The following is a 22,229-nucleotide window of genomic DNA, read 5'->3' on the forward strand; positions in this document are numbered from 1 at the left end:
AAACTAAAGAGCCCTGTTCCTGGACATTCATTTATTCAACAAACATGGCTGAACGTTTGTTAAGTGCAGAGTATTGACAGGTACCTTCGTTTGGTGTCTGCCCTTGAGAATCCAGCAGGAGAGAGAGTAAAACAAGCAGAAAACAATTAAATTATATCACTGTAAGTAGAGTAGTACAGGAGTGAACAAAGTTATTTACGAGCATGATGGATTGTTTGGGTGAGTTAAAGGAGCTTCCCTAGAAAGTAGATACTGAGGCTGTCTCTCAAAGTTTATCTCATAGGTGGGTTCAAAGGCAATCTAAGCAGGTGCCCCTCTTCCCCCCCCCCCCCCATCAATAGTGGTATTGAATTGTGAAAGGCAGTGTCTTATACAGAGAATGATGAGTGGATCAGTGGGGTGGTGTTTCGAATTAGGTAATGGTAGGAGGAAGGCTAGAAAGAGATAGCTTGAGATTGCATGGGTTCAAACTTGGCCTTATCATTTTATCATTTGCTGTGTGATATTGTATAAGTTATTCAACCCCTCTGTAGATCTCAATTTTCTCACCTGTAAAATGGGGATAATTATAGTGTTGTGAGAATTTAAAGAGATCATCCATTTAAAATAATTAACACAATGTCTGGCACATAATATCTATTCAGTACAATTACTATCAAGTTTATTACTATCACAACTATGCAGAAGGCAGACCTCGGGCCTAATTAGATTGCAGTTTGCTTGAGACCACAGAGCAGTAAGTGACAGAGTCGTAACTTAAACCACATCATCTAACCAGTTCTTTTTCCAGTAAACCACAGGTTCATTGGCTTCTAGCCCAGTTTTCTATCCTTGCGTTGGAACTGTAGTTGTTTATTTAGTTGAAAGGAAAGCCAGTTAGAGCTAAAGTTTGATACTAATCTAGAGGTTAGCCAACTAAACCCAAAAAAGACGCTATGGGCCCCAGAATTTTACAAAGAGGATGGAAAACATGGGCCGTCAAGTGTAGGTGAGCTGGGAGAATTTCTGCTCTTTTCTTATATTGTACTGTGTCAAATGCCTCTTAAGATGCATTAAGTTTATCCAGTGGGATGGAATCTGAATTTCCTATTACGATGTTAAAGGATAGGACCGCCCAGTCATATAGATTTAGAGATAGTTGATAAGTGTACCCTCTTGTCTGGTTGTCTTTTTTGTTTGTTTTGTTTTGTTTTATTTATTTTTATTTTTATTTTTTATTTTATTTTATTTTATTTTTTTTTGTTTGTTTGTTTTGTTTTGTTTTCTTGAGTTAGGGTGCACTTGGAGTCAGTACTTGAGTTAGGGTGGACTTGGAAGGGCACAATAGGAGTGAATGAATGGATGTTTCCAAAGAGCTGCCATCTGTCAATTTTCCTATTGCTTCAAGAAAACTTGTTTTCCAGCCATATCAGGAAGGGGGAAAAAAACCCCCAATACTTGTGTTGTCCAACTTTAAGTATAATTGGACACACATGTGATTGTGGATAAAGGCCTGTCGGTTTTTTCAATACAAAAATAATATATATCTCATATTTATTTGTGAAACCACTTCGCTTTTATTTTGCTACATCTCAGCATGGTAGCACCAGTTGTTTTATTTTTGCCAAACATGACAAAGCAGAATGTTTTGTTTGGCTTTTTAAAAAGGCAGCAGTGCATGTAGTTAAGACCTCGTTTACTTTATCTGATGAAGTAGTCCCTGAGGAATGTGTATTTTTCTGTAAATCCACTAAAGACACTGGGTTTAAGGCAAGGTCATCTTTTAAAATCCTGGTTTTCTATTTTTAAACAATGTATATAGCTCTGTGATTTGTAATGTGTATTTCTGTGGTTCTTTTTAGGTTGTCCTTAAAATAAATGTTAATGGTGAGAGATAATATGGATTTAGGAAGATCTTTCTACCTTGTAAAGTACCTTTTATTTTTCCATTACTGCTCTTGAGGAAAACATAAACTGTCTGAAATGAGATTTTTAGTCTGTTCTCCTCCTCCCTCATTTCCTTTTCCCCATCTCTGTTTCTCTCCCCCCCCCCCCCCGCCCCACATCTATAAATTTATGAGAACAAGGTATGTACAATGGATTTATTTATTTAGGACCAGTAGCCCTTCTGACTGGAAGATATCCCCAGTCAAGATTGGTGGTCGTCTACTTTATTCATTGGTTTGTGCACATATTTATTTGTTTATTCTTTAGTCATTCACTCATTTATTCAACAAACATTTACAGATATCTGTATCAGATACTCTACTAAGTGCAATAAAAGAAACAAGGTTTACCTGTTTCATCACTGCCCCCATGAGTCTTTTATTACTAGCATAGTTTCGTTAACTGGTAAATAACTCTGTTTTAATCATCATGGAATATAATAATCATCAGGTTTTAAAAAAATATGTGTGAGACTTAGAGCTATGTACCTAGAAATGACCACAAATACAGAGAATGAATAAAACAGGACTCGTACGATATATGATGGCTGAAAATGGGCTTGTACAACAAGTAGTGTATAACTTACGTAACAAGTGAGGTTGGGGGGCCTCTTTGGTAAATTGATTACCGTTGGGAATTCCATCACCCACTGTCATATACTGTTCTCACTCTGGAATTCAGGCAACCCGTGATCCTTTGAATGTTGAGTCTCTGCCTACTCTGTTAAATTAAACACCTGATTTCAGAATGGAATTGTCAAGACCCTTGTTTGCTTACTCCAACTTCTATCTCATTCTTATTTCTCCTATTAGGTTTATTTTTTCATTTTCCTACCTTCTCAATTTTATACAAAGTAAGAAAGCAATAACAATAAAAGCAAACAAAATTTTGAAAAAAATTTTTTTTTTAGCCACGCTTGTGGGATCTTAGTTCCCCAACCAGGGATTGTACCCGGGCCCTCAGCAGTGAAAGCACCAAGTCCTAATCACTGGGCTGTCAGGGAATTCCTGAGAATTTTTCATAGTTTTAAAAAGATCTCTGTGTCCAGTGCTCATGAGGAGAGAGTGGGGGCGAGGTTCTGCTGGTGCTGAAAGCCAGTCTTAGTGATATTTAGTGATGCCCAATGGTTGCTACTTGGCAGTTGGCAAAATGCAAGTTTTCTGTGTGAGTTGACTTGCACTTACATATTTTGTTTTTCACAGTAATATATCAAATGATAAATTTTCTTAATTTTGTGGCTTTTGTGTCTAAAATTTCTATTTGGAATATAATTGACATAATTTAATACTCCATTAACTTTAAATTCTGTGATAGATTTTCAAAGGTGAATGATGGAAGTAAGAATAATACAGATATTTCACTTTCTTCTTTTTTTGATTTTTAATTTGATTATCTTATTTTTGCCTATCCTAATTCAGAATCCAAATTTGACTAGGGCTTGTATGTATTTTCCTGATACACTTCACAAATGCTCATTTGAAGCCGCATCAGTGTGGCTTGCCTAATTTTTTAGTTTCTTTTCTTTATCTTTTATGCTTATATCTTAATGGTTCCTAGACAACTTTAATTAATTGATCCTGTCATGTCTATATTTTCTGATTTCTCTTGTCTTGCAGTCTTTTTATCTTCTTTAAATTATTGCTTTGTTCCCTTCCCATTCTCCCATCTTCTATATCTCCTGTCTATTCATGAGGTGCCATTACCATCAGGATACGTTGGTCACTAGAGTAGTTTGGTCTTCAAGTATCACCAATATGCTATTTTCTTCTCTACATCTGATATGGAATTACGGGTGTTTTTTCTGTTTGTTTTTTTGTTTTTGTTTTGTTTTTTTTGGAGAGTGGACCATGGCAGAACCTTTTTCCTGAATGGAGATACAGTGACAACAGCCAGAAAGTAGCTCTTATGATCTAGACTAGATTATCCGTTCTTTTTAGAACACAATACTTCATAAATTTACCTTTGTCTTTTTATTTTCTTTCTGTTCTGATGGTCTTAACTGCAATTAACTTTGACATGTCTAATCTGTACTCTTACATATTAAAAAGCATAGTTTTTCAAATATATTTCATTAGAATGAATTTACAGAAGTGGAATTATTATGTCAAGGTTAAGAACCTTTTTATGGGTCTTGGAATATAAACTCAAATTGCTTTCCAAAGCATTGTCATTTACAATGCTAACAAGAGGGTACATATTTTACTTCACTATAGAGTCTTCCTTATTATTCCCGTTTTATAGAAACTGAGGTTGAAGAGATAAAATAATGTGCCCAGAGCTACCATCTTAGTATAGATATAGCTAAAATTTGCAGCCTCATTTATTGAATGTGAGAGGCCATTTGGCCTAGTGTTAGGACTATTAATTCTGGAGCCAAATTTCTTGGGTCTAAATCCTGGCTCCAGTGCTTACTGTGTAACTCTGGGCAGGTTTCTATGTGTGTCAATTTTCTCATCTCTGAAGTGGGAATAATAATAAAAATAATATGTTTCCTAGGCTTGTTGTGGGGATTAAATATATCTATATATAGCTTAGAAAAGCAGCTGGTAAATATAATTACTATATAAGAGATTGTTACCATTATCACTATTATTAATTCTTTCTAAAACAACATAGGCATTTTGGGTTATCAAATTACTGAACCATTCAAGACATTTTTTTTGAGTGGATAAAAGAAAGAAAGCAAGCCAGCCAGCCAGCCAGCTAGCCAGCCAGACTAGAACCCACATCTTTGGCTTTTATATAATTATGTTTTACTAAAAGCCTCCTTATTTTGAAATACTAGATAAGAAAGAACTAGTCAAACTTAAATATGTCTATGGTAGACATATGGATTTGTCCTTTGTAACGTTTCCCTGCCAAATGTTTGGATGGATTGTATAGCAACATGATAGTTGGCACAGTGAGCGGCAGTTTGATTTAAGCTATTTAGTAATGGGTTGTACTGCCTGAGATCTTTTGCCAACTAATGAGAATGGTCTGAGGCCTTTTTTTAATAAGGGATGGAAAAAAAAAAAACCTTTCAATTAGGGATAGGCTTTGCAAACTATTTAATAAGTTTCTTTATTATTTGTAGCCCCATGGCCAAATACCAACTGCCCACACACCTTCTTAATACAAATCTATTCTTGGATAATTAAAGATCCTTTTGGCAGGTTTATATTTTCAGAGACTGTTAGAGCTAGAAAGAATTTTAGATATTTAAAATCTTTTTTTCATACATTATGAAACTGAGGCCCATGGGACCCAACAGCCTGAAGTCAGGTGGCCTGCCGATTGCACTCACTTTTGGAGAATTTGGTTCGTGACAAACAGAAAGAGACCCCTCTGACAGGTGGTAGACCTTCACCTTTAGCGTTTTAGAGCTTGGTGCGAGGGTTAGAAGCATTTGTGGTCTGCAGGATGTCATAAAAATGATATTTTATTTTAGCTTGCGTTGAACTAAATAATAGATCAAAACATCAGAAAATGTTATTGCTTTGGCCATTAATGTTTGGCAAATAAACAATGGAAAACAGTGACTCTTTCTACTAAGTGAATTGGGTTACATGGGTTAAAGAGGCTATTGAGACTTAAGATTCTCTTTTGATGTGTGAGAACCTTCACAAGAACTCCAGACTTTACATCTTCTTGTGTGCCTCTTCTTTTCACTCATTGTTCGCCTTTCCCATCAGTGTTTCTGGTTCTAATCTTTACCTTACATTTATTCCTGTAGGTTTATGTGTTTGTATCCCTAGCACCTAATAGTCACTAGCATACAGAACCTCTCAAAAAATATTTTATGACTCAATAATGGTATGTTTTCATTCAAAGAGTCTCTTGCTGTTTGCTGAGTCTTGACCATGTATCCCAGCCTTTCTCAGTTTGTCCTCTCTGAGAGAATTAAACCTAAACTTACAACCCAAATGTTCTAGGCATTCACTGTGGTTAATGAATTCTCTTTTCTCCTGGGCATCTAGATTGGTAAATAGCCGTGTACCATTCTTGGGAGATTGGAGAAAATGATCACTTAGATTATTTTTTGTAGTACTTAATTATCTTGCCACAGTGGTTTAGAAAGCCTGGTTTATTCACTTCATCAGACCTCCTAATACCCTTCTTAAAGCTTACTTCTAAGAAGTGTCATCGTTGATTGACTTCATTTTGATGCCAGTTTTTTTACCCCACATTTCCTTAGGTTGCATAGACTTAAGTTTTTACTAAGGATGGTTGCTAAGTTTGCTTTATGCTGAATAAGTTACAGAAAATTGTCTTAGTCTTTTAAAAGAACCAGCAATAAGTGTGTAATGGAGCTCACATACTGCTGTATTTTTCTCATGTAAAGCATATACGGCTTGAATGTCAAACTGGTCACTGCTTGGGTGAGCTTGTATGTGAGACATGCTAGGACCGTGACAACACAGGTTCTAAGGGCAAAGGAAGGAGACTAGTGGAACTAGTAGGCTGAGTATCATTAACACCAATGTGGCCACTCCAACTGACCCTTGAGAGTCAGCCCTGTTTTTAGGCATGACATCTAAGACTAGTAACTATCTGAGTTCTTCCCAAAGGGGGTCAGTAGTAGATGTGTCAGGGCTCAGTTGTATTGTTACCGAGTTCAAGCTCATACTGCTCACCGCGTGACAGACCAATAAATCAAGAGACGAGTTGTTGGGGCAAGGAATAGCGACTTTATTCGGAAAGCCAGCAGACGGAGAAGGTGGTTGGCTTGTGCCCCAAAGAACCATCTTGCCTGAGTTAGAATGCAGGCTTCTTTTATACTAAAAGGGGAGGGAGTGAAGTCAAACATTTCCTGGTTCGGGTTGGCCTCTGTAGGGGATATGTTCATTTCTTCCTCCTTGCAGTCATTCACAGGTGGGCCTGGTCAGGATGTTTCCTGTGAGCTAAACAAAGGTATTTTAGCTTAATGCTCATTACCTGGGAGGCAGGGTTCCCAGAGATGGGCCGTTATGTATAATTTAAGCTTACAGGCAACATTCCTTTAGTGATTAACTTGTAATAGAATACAAAAGCTTCTTCCCTATTACAGTATGAAAATAAAAGAAGAAATAAAACCATACCTTTCCACAGATGACATGATTATTTACATAGAAAGTCCTATGGAATCTACCATAAAACTCCTAGAATTCGTGAGTTTAGCAAGGATACAGTGTAAACCCACCAAAAAGCAATCCTATTTCCATATATACTAGCAATGTACAACTAGAAACTGAAATTTTAAAAAATATTTTACACAGTAGCTCTAAGAAAAATTAATTAGGTATAATTTCTTAGGTGTAAATCTAACAAATCATGTATAGGATCTGTATTTTGAAGACTATAAAACAGAAGGAATCAGAGAGGACCTAAAAAATAGATATATGAAGTTTATGAATTGGAAGACTCAACATAGTAAAGGTATAAATTCCCCCCAAGTTCATCTATAGATTTAAAGTAATTTTAGTGCAAATTCCACTTGGATTTTTTTTGTAGGTATGGACAAGCTAGTTCTGAATTTTCATTTTACGTGGAAAGACAGAGGAACTATAGTTATCTAAAACAGTTTTGAAAAAGGACAAAATTGGAGGAATCATACCACCCTATTTTAACACTAATTATAAAGTAGCAGCAGTCAAGACAGTGTGGTAGTGGTAAAGGGATAGACACTTAGTCAGTGGAAACAGAATAGCAAGACATAGGCCCACACAAATTGGCCAGTTGATTTTTGACTAAGGTGCCAAGTCTCTTCAAGGGGGAAAGAAGTATTTTCATCAGAATGTGCTGGAACAAATTGAATATCCATGTGAAAAAAGAAAAAAAGCTTTGACCTAAACATATATATATATTTACATATATATATATATATATATATCTCCCCCAAAAGGATCAACTGTCTAAATGTAAAATTTTAAATTTTAAAAACTATAGAAGAAAACAAAGGGAGAATATTTTTGTGAGCAGACCAGTGGTTAGGCAAAGAGTTCTTTGACGTGACACCCGAAGGACGATCCGTAAAAGGACAAAAGATGGGCTCCATCGAAGTGAACAGCTTTTGCTTTGTGACTGGCACTATTAAGAGAATAAAAAGCAAGCTGCAAACTGGGAGTAAACATTACATACCCAAGCAGTACCAGGTGTTGATGGGGTGGGTTACAGAGCAGCTGGAGTTTTTACACATCGTCGGTGGGGATGCGGAAAGGTACAGACGCGCTGTAAAACAGCTTTTCAGTTTCCTTAAAAAGTTAACCATGGACTTACCACGTGACCAGTAATCCTACTTCTGGACATGAGAAGTGAAAACTTAAATTCTCAGAAGAACCTGTACACAGATGTTTGTAGCAGCTCCCTTCCTAATGGTGCAAAACTGAAAACAATTCATATGTCCTTCAGGAGTTGAATGAATATACTGTGTTACATTCATTCAATGGAACACATTACCAAGCACTAAGAAAAGAATGAATGGTTGATACCCTCACCATCTTGGATGAATCTCAAAAGCATTGTGCTGAGTAGAAGAAGCCAGTCGTAAAAGGCTATAACTGTGTGATTTATTTATATGACATTCAAGAAAGGAGAAAACAAATGATGATGGAGAAGAGGTCCATGAGTTCCAGTGGGTAGAGGTGGGGAAAGTGTGCCTATTAAGGGATAGCAAGAGGGAGCGTGTTGAGTGATGGAACTCTTCTGTACTGTTATTGCCACGTTGGTTCCATATGTCTATATATGTGCTAAAATTCATAGAACCGTATACTCTACAAAAAATCAGTTTTACTATGTGACAATTATTTTAAAAATTAATTGGCTCTGTAAAGAAAAAATATATTTAGAAATGTTTAGATGGGGAGTTAAGAGATTGAATTTTGTGAAAAATGGTTTATACCTCATCTAAGTAGGAAGCAGAGTCATCTGGACAGAGTGGGAGATGGATTTGGGTCTGTATATTTGAGAAGAACTGAGCTTTGGAACAGTTGCCAAGGGTAAATGAAGCATTAGTAAATTTGTCCTCAGTACTGAATGGAATATTGTCACCTCTAGGTAATATGAGGTGAATAATGACAGTTAAATGGCAGGTTTATGTCATGATTTGATCTATTAAATAAAACTTTTTAATTACCTGGTGTCATTTCCCATTAAAGAAGACTTCCTTTCATTTTGACAGTTCCTGCTGGTTGCCATTTGTTGGTCAGAAGACAACTTTGAGAAGTATTCTATTGTTGCTGGTGGTGGGAATGGGCAAGGGTGGAATTTGGTTAGAACAAAAATGTCCCAGTCACAGAATAATTTTGTTATCAAATTAGATGGCAGAGCATTGTGTTTATTATCCAGTGGCACTGTGCTAAAAGGATACAACATGCCTTGACATTACCAGACTAAGCACTTATCACAGTATTCCCAATTCACAGGAAAGCAGCAATCAGAAAAATTAGACAACTTAAAATGGAATATCTGTTCCCAGCAGAATTTCTTTACAAAAGGAAAAAAATGAAAATGAGGCTGCAACCAAATTAAGTTTCTGATTAGCACTTTTATTAGCCGAGCAAAAAAAGCCACTCATCAATAGTGATTTAATTAAACCATGTTTGATCGTAGCGCTGTGTCCCGTGAAAATAAACTTTTAGATGTTAGGTGAGAACAGTTGCTCAAAGATTTGAGGACATTGGGAGCTACGTCACTAGTTAATTATAAAACAAGACAAATGATTTCGTGTGGTTTTCTTTGGGCCTTGATTAGTCAACAGATGTTTCCAGTGCTTCTCAGTTGTTTATTAGAGGAATCAGTGATGAGTTTGTAGTGATGGAAGAATGAGCCTCTCTGAATAGACTGTGTCCAACAATCTACAGGTGAGAATATTTAGGTAGAAAGTAAGAAAGCACTAATTCAGTACAAGGCGAAGTGGAATCTGCTAAGATGTGTTGAAAGTCTTAGACAGGTTTACAAAGGGGAAATTGTAGGGCGTGTAAAGCACATGGTTATTCGTTGTGTTATTCAACAGCAGAAAATATTTGAGGAGAGTATTTGAATCTTGCCATGTACTATTGAACCAGTGGTGTCATTGGTGAACTTCATTTTTTTCTCACAAACTTAGCCTTTCTCAGTTCCATGAAATTTTGTCAGAAGCTAAAGCTAAATATAGTGACTTGCCTTACTACACAGCAGTTAGTGACTTAGCAGTGGCAAAGTTCTACTCTGATTTTTTTTGAGGTGAGGGCTGGAATTGAAATTTTTCTGAATGGGGAGAACCACTCTTAACTACTATTACTGAACCCTAAGTGGCTTTGGAAATTAGGATTTGCTAAAGATTTGATAATATTTCTTAATGAAATTAAAGTGAAAAGGTAAAATGGAACTTATATATAAAGCTAATACTACAGTAAATTCATTTTGTTAGCAACTAATGTTTGCATCACAAGTAATGTCCAGCTACTCTCTAAGCTTCATGTGCTGTCAGGACTTAAACCAAGAAGCACACTCTCCATTCCCACCTAGATTTGTAGCAGATACATATTTTGAGCTCCAACTACCATCCTAGCAGCATTTTTTGGACCTCAGTGCCAGAGCAAAGGAAATTTCTGTACTTCAAAATCCATTTAAGTGTGCAGTGAGGAACTCCCACCTAACCTTCATTGGAAAGGATTAATCTGCCTTGTAATGAGAAGCTAAAAGGCAAATATCAAGAATAGAATTCTGTAGATGCCTTCCAAGTGGTGAATATGCTCAATTACAATCATGCTTGTGTGTTGCTATTAGTATTTGCCATTACTGATCTGTGTGAAAAGACATTTTCAAAGATAAAATAAGTAAAATCTCTTCACATATCTGTCTTAACAGATGAACATTTGCAACTGATTTTGGTGATAGGGGACATTAACTTTGAACTGAAATTAAGTAAAATATTGTCCTCCATAAAGAGTTTCATTCTTCTCATTAATAGACTTGTATTACAAAAAAATGTATTCTGTTACTGTATTTTGAATTTTGTCAATAAAAATCTTATGGAAATTTGTTTTCTCTTATTATATAAGTGCTTACATAATAATCTTGATATTGCCTTTTGGCCTGGAAAGCCTGGCCTGAAAAAAATATTTACTATCTGGCCCTTTATAGAAAAAATGTGCTGCCCTTTTGTTAGTTGATTGAAATGTGGAAAGGGGAGTGATGGAAACAGGAGACACCGATGCCTGTGGTTTCTGACATGACATTGCCATGATGTTCTTGCAGACAGAAGATCAAGAGAAGAAGAAGTTTGGTGGTGAGACAAAGAAGAGTAGTTGAATTTTGGACCTGTGTTTGGGATGCCTGGGGGAGATTTTCAGGAGCCAGTTGAAAATTTGGGTCTGGGTTTCAGGAGAGAAATTAGGACTAGATGTGCTGTCATTAGTATAAGTTGGTAATAAGGGTGTGGTTTTAAATGTATTTTGTATTCCTTTAGAAAATAAGTATATTTTTCTACTATGTTTTCTATTTTGAAACAAGGCTCAGTTTTCATGGAGTTCCTGAAATACAGACTCTGGTCACTAAGTAACTACTGTTCTTTGATTTTATAGTAAGGAGGATATTTCACATTCTCTTCTTGACTACATGATATAATTCTCTTTCATTACGTATACTTTTCATTCTCATCCAGAAGATCTTTTTTGAAGGCAAAAAGCATACGTGCATTTTGGCTCCATCAATGTTGCTTGCAGAAAAACCACAGTGTTTTTATCAGGGGGAAAGCAAAAACTTGTTTATAGTGGAAAGCATAACAAAATCTGTGATCTTTTTGCCTGAGGACTCTTTCCAAAACAACTTACTGTAACAGACATCTAAGGTCAGTATTTCCTAATTAAGACTGTTTAGCTAGAGCTGGGGCTCCCAGTCCCAGCCATCACCCATAGGGCCATTCCTTCCTTACACAGCGGCACCCCACCCCCCCACCCCCCCAAAACACACACACCACACGCACACACATTCCTTCCTTAATGCAGTGTGTATTTCAACTTACTAGTCAGCATCTGGGGGCCATACCTTTTTTAGCTTAAAATAATATGCTAGGAAAAAGATGTTTTACTTCATATCACTAGTGATTTTTAAACTATTATTTTTGCCTTTTTCTGAAAACAATTTAGAAATCCAGTGTGCCGAATAGGAATATCTCTTCAGTAGCCAACTGTGAGCAGAGAATTTACTGCATTGGTATTTTTGTATACTAGGAATAATTTGTGTACCGGGAGCACGTGAGGTGAAGCTCTGCCGGAGGAGGCAGCACACTTCTTTTTGTTCTTGTCTGCTGTCTGCAGAATGCCTCATTCTAGTGAATGCTCAGGAAATATTTGTTCGGTTGAACTCAATAAAATCAGCAAAATAGAGGATTAACAATTGAAGAATAAATTTAGAAAGGAGACACTTATAGATGAGTCGCTCTGGTTCCTGAAGAGTGACAGAAAATTGGGGATTGGTTTGGCTCATCCTTTTTATTTTTAGCTGACTTTTTTTCTCTTTTAAGAATGTAACTCCCTGAAGAAAGATAATATTATTTTTGTGGTCTTATGAATAGAAATTACTAAGGAGTATTCACTATGTTTAGTATATGAAAAAAATTAATAAATACAAAATAGAAAAGGAAGCAGCAAGTCAGTTTAATGGTGCATCTGAACTTTTAGTTAGATGTCCCTATAGACTGATAGTCATCCTTTATTTTGTATCCTATTTTTCTACCTTTTACTCTTCCACATTTCCTTTATTTTTTTAATTATGGAAGATTTCAGGGTGTAGAAAAGAGAGGGTAATATAATGAACCCTCAAGTACTCACCAGGCTGCAGCGATTACCAACTAATGGGCAATCCTATTTCTTCACCTGCCTCCCCCCGCTTCGCACCCCCCATCCCCTTGCCTGCCCTAGCACAACTTGATTATTTTGAAGCAAGTTCCAGACAGTGTATTATTTAATTGGTAAATATATCAGTTATGTATCTCTAAAGAAAAGATCTTATGCATTCTTTTTCCTTCCCATATTGGTGGGGGCAGGGGGAAGAGAAACCAATCTAATACCATTGTTACACCTAAAATAAAATTAATAGATTTCCTTACTATCAACAAATACCTAGTCAGTCTCAAAACTTCCAGTTGATGCCCTTGTTCATTCTTCTTCTCCATCTCCCCCAACCATCTTTACAGTTGGTTCTTTTCAATCAGGACCCAAAGGCGATCCACACACTGCTTTTGGCTGATATATCTGCACCACCACAGCACTTGGTTGCGTGTCCAAGTTGGCCATCAGGCTCACAAGACTCACGTGATTTTAATCTAATACTGCTTTTATGTCAGTTCATAGACGGACCAAGGGCAGGAAACATAACAGGTGCAACATTTTCATCTCATCAGGAAGCCTGGTCTATCTACTCTAATATACAGCTTATTTTAGCCTTCACCTATATTGAACATTACAGCTGCCATGGTCAAGAGCGAAGGTGTGTGGATGCCACCTTGACACAGCGATGACTCAGACTCAATTTTTCACTTATTTTTTAAACCATTCGGTTAAGTAGGCCCAGCCCTGCATACCATTTCACTGAATACAGGGGCAGTTCCATGTAGCAGATGAAGCAGACATAACGTTCTGAGTTTGTCTTAACTCTGATGTTTCCAAGTAGGAGAAAAGGGACATTGAGGTCATTCCCAGGAAAGTGTGCATCAGCCCAGGCCAATGTTAACCCTTTACTCACATGGTCTCTTATGTATCTTTTCATCTGTTGTTTGGTTTTTCTCTTGCTTTTTTAACTTAGGAAATCATTTCATTTGTCCTACAGTTTCTCACATTCTGGATTTTGCTGATTATATCCTCACTGTGTTATTTAATATGTTTCTTTATTTCCCAGTTTCTGCTGTGAACTGGAAATTAGATCTAGAGGCTTGATCAGAGTTTAGAATTTTGGCAAGAATACTTCATAGCAGGTGGTGTGTACTAGTTATTGAATCATATCAGGAGGCTTATTTCTAGTTATCTTACTTTTGTTAATCTATGCTGTCTTAGTCTATTTGGGCTGCTATAACAGAATACCGCTGGGTAGTTTATAAACAACAGAAATTTATTGCTCACAGCTCATGAGACTAGGAAGTGTAAGATCAAGGCATCAGCATGGCCACCCTCTGGTCAGGGCTTTCCTCTTAATTCATAGCTCTTGCCTTCTTGCTGTGTCCTCACATGGTGGAAGGGTCGGGTCAAGGGATCTCTCTGGAGCCTCAAAATTATAAGAGCACTAATCCCATTCATGAGGACCCCACCCTCATGACCTATTCACCTCCCAAAGGTCCCACCTACTAGTACCATCACCTTTGGAGGTTAGGATTTCAACATTCAAATTTTGGTGGAACATACATTCAGACCATAGCATGAGGATTATGTTGTTAACTGAATCCAACCTATGTGAAGTTTCATCAGCTTTTTACTTACTGGTGGGAAAAAAAAAAGAAAAAAAGGCTAACAAAAACAGAAATATAGATCAATGGAACAGGATAGAAAGCTCAGAGATAAACCACGCACATATGGTCACCTTATCTTTGACAAAGGAGGCAAGAATATACAATGGAGAAAAGACAGCCTCTTCAATAAGTGGTGCTGGGAAAACTGGACAGCTACATGTAAAAGAATGAAATTAGAACACTCCCTAACACCATACACAAAAATAAACTCAAAATGGATTAAAGACCTAAATGTAAGGCCAGACACTATAAAACTCTTAGAGGAAAACATAAGCAGGACACTCTATGACATAAATCACAGCAAGATCCTTTTTGACCCACCTCCTAGAGAAATGGAAATACAAACAAAAATAAACAAATGGGACCTAATGAAGCTTAAAAGCTTTTGCACAGCAAAGGAAGCCATAAACAAGATGAAAAGACAACCCTCAGAATGGGAGAAAATACTTGTAAATGAAGCAACTGACAAAGAATTAATCTCCAAAATTTACAAGCAGCTCATGCAGCTCAACATCAAAATAACAACCCAATCCAAAAATGGGCAGAAGACCTAAATAGACATTTCTCCAAAGAAGATATACAGATTGCCAACAAACACATGAAGGATGCTCAACATCACTAATCATTAGAGAAATGCAAATCAAAACCACAGTGAGGTATCACCTCACACCAGTCAGAATGGCCATCATCAAAAAATCTACAAACAGTAAATGCTGGAGAGGGTGTGGAGGAAAGGGAACCCTCTTGCACTGTTGGTGGGAATGTCAATTGATACAGCCACTATGGAGAACAGTATGGAGGTTCCTTAAAAAACTAAAAATAGAACTACCGTACGACCCAGCAATCCCACTATTGGGCATATACCCTGAGAAAACCATAATTCAAAAAGAGTCATGTACCACAATGTTCATTGCAGCTCTATTTACAATAGCCAGGACATGGAAGCAACCTAAGTGTCCATCAACAGATGAATGGATAAAGAAGATGTGGCACATATATACAGTGGAATATTACTCAGCCATAAAAAGAAACGAAATTGAGTTATTTGTAGTGAGGTGGATGGACCTAGAGTCTGTCATACAGAGTGAAGTAAGTCAGAAAGAGAAAAACAAATACCGTATGCTAACACATATATATGGAATCTTAAAAACAAAATGGTTCTGAAGAACCTAGGGGCAGGACAGGAATAAAGACGCAGACGTAGAGAATGGACTTGAGGACACGGGGAGGGGAAGGGTAAGCTGGGACGAAGTGAGAGAGTGGCATGGACATATATACACTACCAAATGTAAAAAACGATAGCTAGTGGGAAGCAACCGCATAGCACAGGGAGATCAGCTCGGTGCTTTGTGACCACCTAGAGGGGTGGGATAGGGAGGGTGGGAGGGAGGGAGATTCAAGAGGGAAGAGATATGGGAACATATGTATATGTATGGCTGATTCACTTTGTTATAAAGCAGAAACTAACACACCCTTGTAGAGCAATTCTATTCCAATAAAGATGTTAAAAAAAAAAAAAAAGTCAAAAAAAGGCTAGACAGCCGGCTGCATCACGGGTAGGCAAATATATCCTGTAGTGTGTCAGATAAATATTTTAGGCATTGTGGGTCGTATAAAATCCCTACCGAATAATTTTCTTTGTGTCATTTTACATCTCTTTACAAATGTAAAAGTCATTATTAGCTCCCTGGTCATATATAAACTGTGTGAGCCAGATTTGACCTACTTGCTATAGTTTGTCACCCTTCATCCTACATCCATTCTGTTTATTAAGCATTGCAAAATCATTAAATTTTAATTCACCTACCATTGCTTCTTCACCTTTTAGTTGGAATTCCTATGAAAATAATTTTTTCCTAATTATTTGTTTACCCTGACGTACAGTTCCTATAGAAAAGTCAGGATGAATGCCTGATTCTTTTTCCCTTTTAGTTACTGGCATTGGAAAAATAAGTTGGTTCCCTAGTATTCTCTAAAAGCAACTATTACGTTTTGTTTTGCTTTAAATTTTTAACCAAGAATCATTACACACTTAAGGATTTTTTTTTTTTTTTTTTTTTTTTTTTTTTATGTCTTTCAAACCATTGCATGTTGGCTAGTGGAGGTTCCTTCAAGTTGGGTCCTGGGTGTTTTTGCCTTGGTCTCAGTGATCTTTCTAGTGTATCAAGTAAAGAGTTGGACATATGCACCATCACCACAATCATAATGAACATTTCACCCCAAAAGTTTTCTCATGCTCCTTTAAAATCCAATCCTCCCTCCTTCCCTATCTACAAACAACTGATATACTTTCTGTCACTAAGGATTAGTTTGTATTGATATTTTGTAGAGTTTTATATAAATAAAATCATATAGTATGATTTTTTCTAACTTCTTTAATACAGCATAGATTGTTAGATTCATTTATATTGTTGTCTGTATGACAATTCATTTATTTTTATTGCTGAGCAGTACCCATGGTAGGGATATTGCAAAATTGGTTTGTCTGTTCATTTGTTGATGGATACCTGAGTTATTTATTTTCTGATTTCAAATAAAACTGCTTTGACCATTATTGTGTGAGTCTTCCCATAGACAATTGTTTTCATTTCCTCTTGGGAAATATCGAGGAGTGGATTGGCTGAACTGATTGTACCATTTTGTTTTTCTGCTAACAGTTGGTGACAGGTGCAGTTTTCTACGTTGTTTCCAACGCTTGATATAGTCAGTCAGTGTTAGCCATTGTAGTGAGTATGTATTTATATCTCAGTGTGGTTTTAATTTGCATTTCTCTAATGACTAATAATGTTGAATATGCATATGTCTTTTTAGGTTAGTGCCTGCTCAAATTTTTTGTCTTTTTTTATTGGCTTGTGTGGCTTACTATTCGGTGCTGAGATTTCTGTATATATGTTGGAGACAAGTTCTTTATCTCATATAAGTATTTTCTTTCCTTTTCATTTTTTTTTTTGCAAATATTTTTCTTCCATTATGTGATTTGTCTTTTGATTTTCTTAACATTGTTTTTTGAAAAGCAACAGTTTTAAATTTTTATGAAGTCTAGGTTATTATATTTTAAAATACAATTTTTACTTTTTATTTTATTTAAGACATTTTTGTCCATCCAAGACCACTAATATTTTCTCTCGTTTTTTCCTAGAAATTCTACAGTTTTAGCTGTTACATTTAGATATATTATCCATTTTTGGTTAATTTTTGCATGTTGTGTGAGGTAAGGGTTGAGGATCATTATTTTACATATGAATATACAATTGTTCCAGCACTGTTGAAAGTATCATCTTTTCCCCACGTCTTTGAACCTTCATCAATAATCAATTGTCAGTAAATGTGTGCATCTATTTCTGGACTATCCTGTTCTACTGTTCTGTATGTCTCCCTTTGCACCAATTATACACTATGTTGATTAGTTTTGCTTGAAATCACGTAGTTTGTCTTCCAACTTCATTGTTCTTGTGAAAAATCAATTATAATATTGTAAATCATTTGCGGTTTTAGAAAGTTTAGAATCACCTTTTCAGTTTTTACCAAAAGAAAAAAAAAAGCCTCTTTTATGATTTTTAATCAAATTGTATTGGATTTATAGACCATTTTGGGGAGAATTGACCTCTTTACAATGTTGAGTTTTCTAATCCCTGAGGATGATATATTTCTCCATTTACTTATATCTTCTTTAATGTCAGTGATGTTTTATAGTTTTTCTTAACAGGTATTACACATCCTTTGTTAAATTTATTCTTAAGTATTTCTTTTGGGAGGATGTTATTATAAAATGGTATTTTAAAATATTTCAATTTCCAAATATTCATTACTATTATATAGAAGTATAATTGATTTTTGTTTGTATCTTACCATCTTGCTAAACTTACTTATTAGGTCTAGTAGTTTTTTGTAGGTTTTTTTTTAGAGTTTCTTATATAGATAATAATGTTGTCTGCAGATAAATCAGTCTTCTTTCTTTATGATCTCTAAGTCTTTAGATACTTTTTCTTGCCTTATTACGCTAGCTAGGACTACTAGCCTAATGTGAAATAGAAGGATAAGAGTAGCAGCTTTTTTATTATATCTCAGGTGAAAAGTAGTGGCCTTTCACAATTTAGTATGATGTTAATTGTGGGCTTTATGTTGAGGGAGTTTGCTTGTATTCCTAAATTTGCCAAGAATTTTAATCATGAATGGATGTTTAGTTTTGTCAAATGCTTTTTCTGCATTTATTGAGATGGTCATATGCATATTTATTCTTTTTGAGTCTTAATATGGTGAATTACATTAATAGATTTTTGAATGTTAAACCAACTTTGCTTTACTGATATAAATCCCCCTTGGTTATGATGTGTAATTATTTTATGCATTTTTGGATTCAGTTTGCTAAAATTTTGCAACGAATTTTAAAATCTATTTTCATGGAAAATGTTGGTCTGTAGTTTTCTTGAAGTCTAGCTTTTATATCATGGAAATGCTGACCTCCATCTTTTTATTGATATGTTTAGACCACTTACATTTAATGTGGTTATTGGTGTGTTGGATTCAGTTCTCCCATTTTGCTGTTTTCTGTTCATCCCATATGTTTTGATTTCGTTTGTCCTCTTCTCCTGCCTTCTTTTGCATGAAATGTGAATTTTTATTTTATCCCTTTATTTTGGTCCCATTTTCTTAGTAGTTGCTCTACACAGTTTACCGTATTTATATTTACTACAATTTACTTCCAGGTTATACCATTTTAGATATAGATTAAGAACCTTATAGCAGTATATGATTACATCCTCTTTTCCTTCTTTATTCAATTGTTGTCCTACATTTTGCTTTTTTATATATTGTAAACGACATAATAAATATATCCTATCACTTCAACTTGGCCAGAAGCAAAAGTCTTTTTGCCGTTGTTTCATTTAGCATTCTTGCTTTGGTATTCTTGAGAATGGTTGCAGTTTTGGTTTTTGAATTCTTTGTCAGATTTCTGAATTATTGTCATGTTTGTTTAATAAGAAAAGTGTTGGATAATTTTCTTATTTTCCTATGTTTAGGAATAGTTTATGTAGCAGTGGTGGAAGGAGTTTAGATTCTCTGTTTCTGCTCTAGTAATAGGGTCTTTTGTGTTCCTGTGTTTTCGGGGATCAGTTTTGCTAAATTGTATGTTTCTATAAGGCATTCATTTTATCTAGATTTTAAAAATCATTTACATAAGTTTGTGCAGAGTAGTTTCTTATTTCTAAAATTTTCTCTGTTTTGATGGTTAATTCTTTCTTGCCCTTTCTGATTTTTGCATGTTTTTTTCTTTATGCCTTGCTTCCTGATTAGCTTATTGTTTGTACACTTTTTTTATGGAGTCATCTTTATTGGCTTTTATTCTGATTTTAAAAGTAAACATGTTTATTGAAAAAAGGTTTAGAAAATTTGGAAGAATCACAACTAATAGGATAAAAATCAGCTACTCTACCACCCAGATATAGCCTTTGTTAACAGTTTGGTAACATTTTGTATGTTGGTATGCATGTAATTAATTGCATATTAATTTAACACAATTGAGATCAGTTTTCTGTGCACATACTTGTGTTAATTTCCTAGGGCAACCATAACAAAGTACCACAAACTGGGTGGCTTAAAATAACAGAAATTTATTCTCTCACCATTCCAGAGGCCAGAAATCCAAAATCAAGGTGTAGGCATGGCCATGCACCTTCCAAACATAACTTTAATCTCTTCATCTTCACATGCCCTTATTTCCTGTGTGTTTGTGTCCATATTTCCCTGTTCTTTTAAGGACTGTAGTCATTGAATTAGGGCTCATCCTAATCCAGTTTTAGCTCATCTTAACTTAATTATATCTGCAAAGACTCTATTTCAAATTAGGTCACTGTCACAGGTTTTGGGTGAACATAAATTTTGGGGGTACACCATTCACCCAAGTACTGTATTCTGTTATTTTCCCTTCTGTTTATTTCAAGGCCTTCTTTGTACTTTTATTTTTATAAGTGAATTTTATGGTCTACTGCTGGACACCATCAGTGCTAGAGTATATCAGCAATGTGATGTGCTAGCAGCCAATTATACTTCCAGTCTATCCATAAACACAAATTGCCATCATTACCTAACAAAGTGTCATCATAGGAAAGAGAGGCAGGGCTCATTAAATTTTCTTAGAGCTTATATCCCAGTTAATTTTAGAAGATGAGACTGTTCTTTCTCGTATTGTTCTTGAAAATAATTAAAATGTATTATATCTAAGTGAACAGAATGAACGTGGTGTTTTTTAAACCTGAATTAAGAATCATACAAAAGCAAATAGATTTAATCAAATTGTATCATCAGAAAACTTAAAAAAAAATTGGTGGCTTGAGTGGTTTTTTTTTTGTTGTTGTTGTTGGTGGTGGTTGTTCCTGGACCTTTCTCATGATACCCATCCTGGTCCTCACATATCCTATAACATTCTCTAGTTATCTTCCACATTTCTTTAACAAATGTTGATCTGTCTCTGTTGCTATTTTTGTAACTCAAAAGTCAATGGCTTTTCCTTATGATGAATTAATAAGTATTTATTGTGTGGCTGTTTAACATGTTACATTTTAATTAGTCTAGATACAGGATTCTGGAGGGCAGTGTATGGGCAAGGACCCAACATTCTTTGAGGATAGTACGTGCAATGTACTGTGTGATATTACATGTTATTTTTGCTCATTTCTTAAAACTGACTGAAAGGTAAATATTACACCATTTTCAATATTAGAAACATGAAGACAAAATCATATCACTAGTTATTGGTATAATTGGAACTGTAATTTAGGCCTTAATTTTCAAAATTTTGCTTATAGCACTACAGACTTAGGATTTTTCAACTTTAGGGTGGTGTGAAGGTGATACGCATTCAGTAGAAACCTTACTTCAAACTTTGCGTTTTGATCTTTGCCCAGGCTAGTGGAGGGGGCGCAATGCTCTCTCTCAGTGCCGGGCAACAGAGGCGAGCAGCCCCCAGCCAGCCACGCCATCACGAGGGTAAACAACTGGCACACTTACAACCATTCCCGACCCAGACAACCATTCTGTTTTTTACTTTCGGTACAGAATTCCGTAAATTACATGAGAGATTCAACACTTATAAAATAGGCTTTGTGTTAGATGATTTTGTGCAACTGTGGGCTAATGTAAGTGTTCTGAGCATGTTTAAGGTCGGGTAGGCTAAGCTATGAGTTTTGGTAGGTTAAGTGTATTAAATGCATATTCTCAACTTAGGATCAATTTATCGGGACGTAAGTTGAGGAAGGTCTGTAGTTCTTTTTGTTAGTAAATGTACAAGCAGGGTCCAGCGTAGAGACAGGAGATATACATAAATGTTCTCTATAAAGTCTTCTATAAGGCAACCCATTTTTAAGAGTTGAAGTGGAATTTGCTTAATTAGTTTTTTCTTTAAATTATTTAAATTCTCAGTCATATACTATCTCTTCATCATCATTATAGGTTTAAAACAATTCTCTGTCAGAAGGTTGGAGAAAGTCATGGTCAAACTGCTTTTATTTTATGCTACTGATTTGTTTTATGTTATTGGATTAAGTAATATGGGGACTTCTAGGTGTTTTAAAAACCTGTCTTAAAAAAATTGACTATTTATTGTTTTTTGAAGGGTAATAATTGATATAAAGTTGTCCTCTATCTCCAGCAAGCACACAAATGCACCGTTTGTCTAATCAGCTTTGTGTGACCCAAGAAAGCACAGACTTACTACTGTTATACTGAGAGGTTTTATGCAACAAGGAAATTTATCATAGGATTTTTGTGAAAAAAATTGCTTGATCTTACAGAATGCTTTATGAAAATAATGGTATACTGGATGAACATGAGTATAACCTGAAGTGCCTGGCTCTCAAAGAAG

At 35.7% G+C, this 22,229-nt stretch overlaps 1 protein-coding gene and 1 long non-coding RNA gene across 5 annotated transcripts in view; one reads left to right on the forward strand and one right to left on the reverse strand.

Moving 5' to 3' along the window:
- CDKAL1 (CDKAL1 threonylcarbamoyladenosine tRNA methylthiotransferase) overlaps positions 1–22,229 on the forward strand; it is a 640,596-nt gene that overhangs the window by 221,896 nt on the left and 396,471 nt on the right. The gene's annotated exons all lie outside the window — the stretch shown is intronic.
- LOC309638852 overlaps positions 1,246–22,229 on the reverse strand; it is a 32,079-nt gene continuing 11,095 nt past the window's right edge. The window contains exons 2-3 of the long non-coding RNA XR_014251351.1: positions 9,020–9,122; positions 1,246–6,809 (exon numbers count right to left, since the gene is read on the reverse strand). This is a non-coding gene — a long non-coding RNA (uncharacterized lncRNA). The remainder of the gene's footprint in view (positions 6,810–9,019; positions 9,123–22,229) is intronic.

This window comes from Balaenoptera physalus, assembly GCF_965194825.1.
Source record: "Balaenoptera physalus genome assembly, chromosome: 11".
NCBI lineage: Eukaryota > Metazoa > Chordata > Mammalia > Artiodactyla > Balaenopteridae > Balaenoptera > Balaenoptera physalus.